Source organism: Amphiura filiformis, chromosome 7, assembly GCF_039555335.1.
Source record: "Amphiura filiformis chromosome 7, Afil_fr2py, whole genome shotgun sequence".
Classification (NCBI taxonomy): domain Eukaryota; kingdom Metazoa; phylum Echinodermata; class Ophiuroidea; order Amphilepidida; family Amphiuridae; genus Amphiura; species Amphiura filiformis.
This window is the reverse complement of record NC_092634.1, coordinates 7688536-7695092: the sequence shown is the minus strand read 5'-3', so window position 1 is coordinate 7695092 and position 6557 is coordinate 7688536.

Sequence of the window (6557 nt, the reverse complement as noted above, 5' to 3'; positions counted from 1 at the left end):
GCGTATACGCGAACGCAAGGTTACGCGTACGCGTTACGCATGAGCGCGTAAAATTCGTCATGTCTGGAATGTTTGCGTAAACATGAACGAGATCTCTTTGGCGGTAGCAGCTAAACACATGAATATTACCGCTTTATTATTTAGTTTTATTGCTGATATCAACAGAGAAATACCGCAATCATCTTGTAAGGTTGATTGGCAATGACAAACGGACATTCCGAATGAAAGAATCATGTGAATGAAATATCTTTAGCTTGTTTCGTTGTTGAAAGGGATTCAATCATGTCTCAACGTTGTTCATCACCGATTAACAACTTCTGATGCCCGAGCGAAGTAAACCACGCAGACGCGCCGGACGCGAAGTTGTTAATCGGTGATGAACAACGGTGAAACATGATTGAATCCCTAAATGAACCACTGTTGTATTTTCAATCATGCTATCTTTTTGTTGTTAAAACAGATCTGTGTACAAGATTAGAACGGAATCCGTAAACTGATTGAAGATCAACTGTATTGAAGAAACTACCATTGCCCATCCACTGGAAGTCGATCAAAGTAAAAGCAAGTATATCAACCTAAAGCTTTGTCTCTGACTTTCTCTTTATAATTGGAAGAAAACTTCCAAAAGAATCATCGTCAGCAAAGAAAGAATCTAAAGATTGAGCAATTCGGTCACCCATCTAAATCAGAAACTACTGAAATTTCTAACCCCGAGCTTCAATCCAGAGTTCTTTTATATCGTGACCCAACCCCAGGTTTTAAACCGGGGTTCTTTCATATCGTTGGAAGTAAAACCAAATTGAAACAGTCATTCGTCTTGAGTGGGGTAGGTATTGGTTGTCAAGAACGTTGTTGTTGGCTCGCTGATAGTAATCAGTTCCCTATTGAAACAACGACTATCAGAGAGGTTAATTAAGCTAATTACAGTCTGACAAGTAACATCTGAAACCCTCTTATCAATCTGGATATCAGAAATAGCTTCTATTTATCGGCATTGTACCAATATATAATGGTGTAGTTGTTTATTCTTAGCGAATAAAAGAAATATTTAGGACATTTGACGTATTCTACGAACAATGACAACACAACGGTAATATTGACAGATAAACTTCAACATGTCAGATTTTAGCATATTCCGAATCAAAACTACTCCCATCACGTTGCCCTTATTTTCTTAAATCTGGTGTTTCATGTTATTGCGAGGTTGCAAGTAGTTCCTCTCCGAAATAGTGCTGACATATGCTCTCTCACCCAGGATAAAAACAAATAATCGATGAAGTCACGTTCACTTTCAGTGGAGATCCATTCAACTCTTGCAGCTTGCAATTAACAGCATCAGAAGGAACAGGTGCCTTGATACGTATTCCTCACGGAATGCCCACTGATACCTTTATGTACGTAGACAAGCAAGGAGATCTTTTGAATTGTCAGAATAGATATGTTGTAGTTGCAGCAAATGAATCCTGTTACATTATATTTGCACACGCAAATCTCCAACTGTATCTACAAGGTACTGGCAATGTCCTCATGAGTAATATACCAATAAACCAGTCTTTGCTTTTGTGCTCAGAAGGAGATGGCGTACACAATCAGGCTCTTTCCGGTGAATATGATTCAAAAAAATGTCCCACAAAAGAATTCAATCTTACTGTTACCTGTTTCTCTTTCATTGATTTCACTTGTTCGTTTGAGTTTCCAATTAACTGTGATGCTTTTCTTGGGAATAGATATGTAGAATTTACGTGTCACAACTCTCGGACAAGCCACACAGCTCTGATTATTTATCCAAATGATATCATGACATTAGACCTGTCAGAACAGAATATAACACAAGTGGCTAGTAATGCCTTTATCGATCAGAAAGGGTTGATGCACCTTGATAAGTTGGGCCTCCACGGAAATCAAATAATCTCATTGGATGGAGAACTGTTCAGTGAAACTAGGAAGCTGACTTTACTCTCACTAAATTCAAACAAGTTGATATTTTTACCAAGAGGATTATTTATAGGTTTGATTAACCTTGAAGACTTGTATCTCTATGAAAATCAAATTATTTCTTTAGATAGAGATTTATTCAATGAGACAAGACGGCTGGTTACACTCTCCCTGTTTAAAAACAACTTGACTATGTTACCAAAAGGTTTGTTCAAAGGGTTGATTAAACTTGAAAATTTGGCCCTTTATGAAAATCAAATTATGTCATTAGAGGGAGATTTATTCAACGAGACAAGTAGGCTGAGCATACTCGGTCTGAATGAAAACAAGTTGACAATGTTACCAAAAGGTTTGTTCAAAGGAATGATTAACCTTGAAACGTTGGACCTTCAGGGAAACCAAATTATTTCATTAGATGGAGATTTATTCAACGAGACAAGTAGGCTGATTACACTCATGCTGCCTACAAACAAGTTGACAAGTTTACCAAAAGGTTTGTTTAAAGGGTTGATTAAGCTTGAAGCATTGTATCTCTATGAAAATCAAATTATTTCTTTAGATAGAGATTTATTCAATGAGACAAGACGGCTGGTTACACTCTCCCTGTATAAAAACAAGTTGACTATGTTACCAAAAGGTTTGTTCAAAGGGTTGATTAAACTTGAAAAGTTGGCCCTTAATGAAAATCAAATTATGTCATTAGAGGAGATTTATTCAACGAGACAGGTAGGCTGAGCATACTCGGTCTGAATGAAAACAAGTTGACAATGTTAACAAAAGGTTTGTTCAAAGGAATGATTAACCTTGAAACGCTGGCCCTTCTTGGAAATCAAATTATTTCATTAGATGGAGATTTATTTAACGAGACAAGTAGGCTGATTGCACTCTTCTTGTATGAAAACAAGTTGACAATTTTACCAAAAGGTTTGTTCAAAGGGTTGGTTAATCTTGAAACGTTGGACCTTCATGGAAATCAAATTATTTCATTAGATGACGATTTATTCAATGAGACAAGTAGGCTGATTATACTCTCTCTGCCTGCAAACAAGTTGACAATTTTACCAAAAGGTTTGTTCATAGGGCTAATTAAACTTGAACATTTGTATCTCAATGAAAATCAAATTATGTCATTAGATGGAAATTTGTTCAATGAGACAAGTCGGCTGCTTGAACTAATTCTGTCTACAAACAAGTTGACAATTTTACCAAAAGGTTTGTTCAAAGGGTTGACGAGGGTTTACAAATTGTCCCTTCTTCGAAATCAAATTATTTCATTAGATGGTGATTTGTTCAATGAGACAAGTAGGCTGGTTACACTCTACTTGTCTACAAACAAGTTGACAATTTTACCAAAAGGTTTGTTCAAAGGATTGATTAACCTTGAAATCTTGGACCTTCATGAAAATCAAATTATTTCATTAGAGGTAGATTTATTCAATGAGACAAGTAGGCTGACTAGACTCTCCCTATCTGTAAACAAGTTGACAATTTTACCAAAAGGTTTGTTCAAAGGGTTGATTAACCTTGAAGAATTGTATCTCACTGAAAATCAAATTATTTCACTAGATGGAGATTTATTCAACGAGACAAGTGGGCTGAGTATACTCGGTCTGAATGAAAACAAGTTGACAATTTTACCAAAAGGTTTGTTCAAAGGATTGATTAACCTTGAAACGTTGACCCTTTTTGGAAATCAAATTATTTCATTAGACGGAGATTTATTCAACGAGACAAGTGGGCTGAGTTTGCTCCAGCTGAATGCAAACAAGTTGAAAATTTTACCAAACGGTTTGCTCAAAAGGTTTATTAACCTTGAAACGTTAAACCTTCATGGAAATCAAATTATTTCATTAAATGAAGATTTATTCAACGAGACAAGTAGCCTGTATTCACTCTTCTTGTCTGAAAACAAGTTGACAATTTTACCAAAAGGTTTGTTCAAAGGGTTGATTCACCTTAAAATATTGTCCCTTCATGGAAATCAAATTATTTCATTAGATACAGATTTGTTCAACGAGACAGGTAGGCTGAGCATACTCGGTCTGAATGAAAACAAGTTGACAATGTTACCAAAAGGTTTGTTCAAAGGATCGATTAACGTTGTATTGTTGGACCTTCATGGAAATCAAATTATTTCATTAGAGGCAGATTTATTCAACGAGACAGGTAGACTGATTCAACTCTACCTGTATGAAAAACAAATTGACAAGTTTACCAAAAGGTTTGCTTAATGGGTTAATTAACCTTGAAACGTTTTTACTGCATGCAAATCAAATTATTTCATTAGATGGAGATTTATTCAACGAGACAAGTAGGCTGATTACACTCATTCTGCCTACAAACAAGTTGACAATTTTACCAAAAGGTTTGTTCAAAGGAATGATTAACCTTGAAACGTTGGACCTTCATGGAAATCAAATTATTTCATTAGATGGAGATTTATTCAACGAGACAAGTAGGCTGAGCACACTCGGTTTGAATGAAAATAAGTTGACAATGTTACCAAAAGGTTTGTTCAAAGGAATGATTAATCTTGAAATGTTGGACCTTCATGGAAATCAAATTATTATATTAGAGGTAGATTTATTCAACGAGACAAGTGGGCTGATTACACTCTACCTGTCTGAAAACAAGTTGACAATTTTACCAAAAGGTTTGTTCAAAGGGTTGATTAACCTTGAAATGTTGACCCTTCGTGGAAATCAAATTATTTCATTAGATGGAGATTTATTTAATGAGACAAGTGGGTTGACTGAACTCATTCTGTCTGATAACAAATTGACAATTTTACCAAAAGGTTTGTTCAAAGGGTTGACTAGGCTTTATAACTTGTCCTTTGATGAAAATCAAATTATTTTATTAGACGGAGACTTGTTCAATGAGACAATTAGGCTAAGTAATCTCTTAGTGAAGGAAAATAGTATTTCAATTTTACCGAAAATGTCAATGAAAGGGCTGTTTAACCTCAAACGATTGCATCTTAGTGCAAATCAACTTCTATCATTAGATGAAGATTTGTTTAATGACACGAGTGGGCTGATCAGACTCGAACTGCATAATAATAAGTTGACAACTTTACCGAACGGTATATTCAAAGGTTTGATTAACCTCGAACAGTTGACCCTTGGTAGAAATCAAATTATTTCATTAGATGCAGATTTGTTCAATGACACAGGTATTCTGATTCTACTGGATCTCAACCTGTCTTATATGACAAAAGGGTTGTTTTCCAGAATTAGTAACTTGCAAACGCTAATCATCGAAATATATGAAATAGCATCATTAGATGATACTTTTTTCAGGATTTACTTAACTTAAGGGTGTTGTTTATACGTTTTTCCAAACTGATAAAGTTAGGATATAGAACGTTTTGGAGGCTTGTTAATTTAGCAGTGCTTTTCCTGATACACAGCCCTATTTGACTGATTTACATTACAGAACATTTGAGGGATTGAGAAATATTACAATTTTGTCTTTGTCTTTCAATCGGCTACATATCTTGGATTCCCGTATATTTCAAGACACAGTGAACCTCACTTATCTCCTATTGGATCACAACAGGCTAACAAACATTCCAAATATTACCCATTTAAACAATCTTACCTACATTGACTTACGAGAAAACAGATTGACAAAGATAGATAACAATACATTTTTCGGTTTTCCAACGCAGTTTGTAATTGCGGTAAGCCAATCAGAAGTATGTGAATGTTATCTACCAAGTGATAATTGTAAAGCTGCAGAGGTGAGGTCTCCATATTTGACATGCGATAGATTATTATCCAGTAGGGTGTTGTTGGGTTTTATGTGGCTCATTGCTTTGAATGCCTTAGCTGGGAATGTGTTTGTCTTATGCAGGAAAAAAACAAAAGAGGAAAAAGGTAAAATTCAAACATTTCTGCTAAGCAATCTGGCGCTGTCTGATTTCCTTACGGGAATTTATATGCTTATCATTGCATGCGCTGATATCTACTTTGGTGAATATTTTCCTATGCAAGCTGAGTCTTGGAGAACTGGTGTCACGTGCAGAATTGCTGGCGCAATGGCAATACTATCCAGTGAAGCTTCTGTGTTCTTTGTGACATTGATAAGCATTGACAGATTCATGAACATCAGATTTCCTTACTCTAGTTGGAAATTAAGACAAAGGTCATCAGCTGTAACAGTAACATTTCTTTGGCTGATTTCTTTCGCATTAGGAGTGATTCCTCCATTTTCTCAGGAAAAACTTCAAATTTTATGAGAACTCTCACGTATGTATCGGACTTCCTCTGGCGCAGGTTGAAAGATTCGAAATCAACAATGCAATATTTAAGGAAATTCCGTTGGGGAATGGTTATTTTTTTTTTTTTTTATCTTTGATAAATCTGTATCTCTTGGTTATGTTCCTGGTATGTACTATGCGTCGGCAATATTTCTAGGTCTTAATGGCATCTGCATTATTGTTATACTGGTGTGTTATGTAGAGATTGTGCGATCTGTTGTCAAGTCATCAAAACGAGTAGGACGTGATCTAGGTATGAAACAACAGATCAAAATGACTGCCAAAGTATCTGCCATAATTCTTACAGATTTCTTTTGTTGGTCTCCGATTATTGTGCTTGGGATATTGGTGCAAAGTG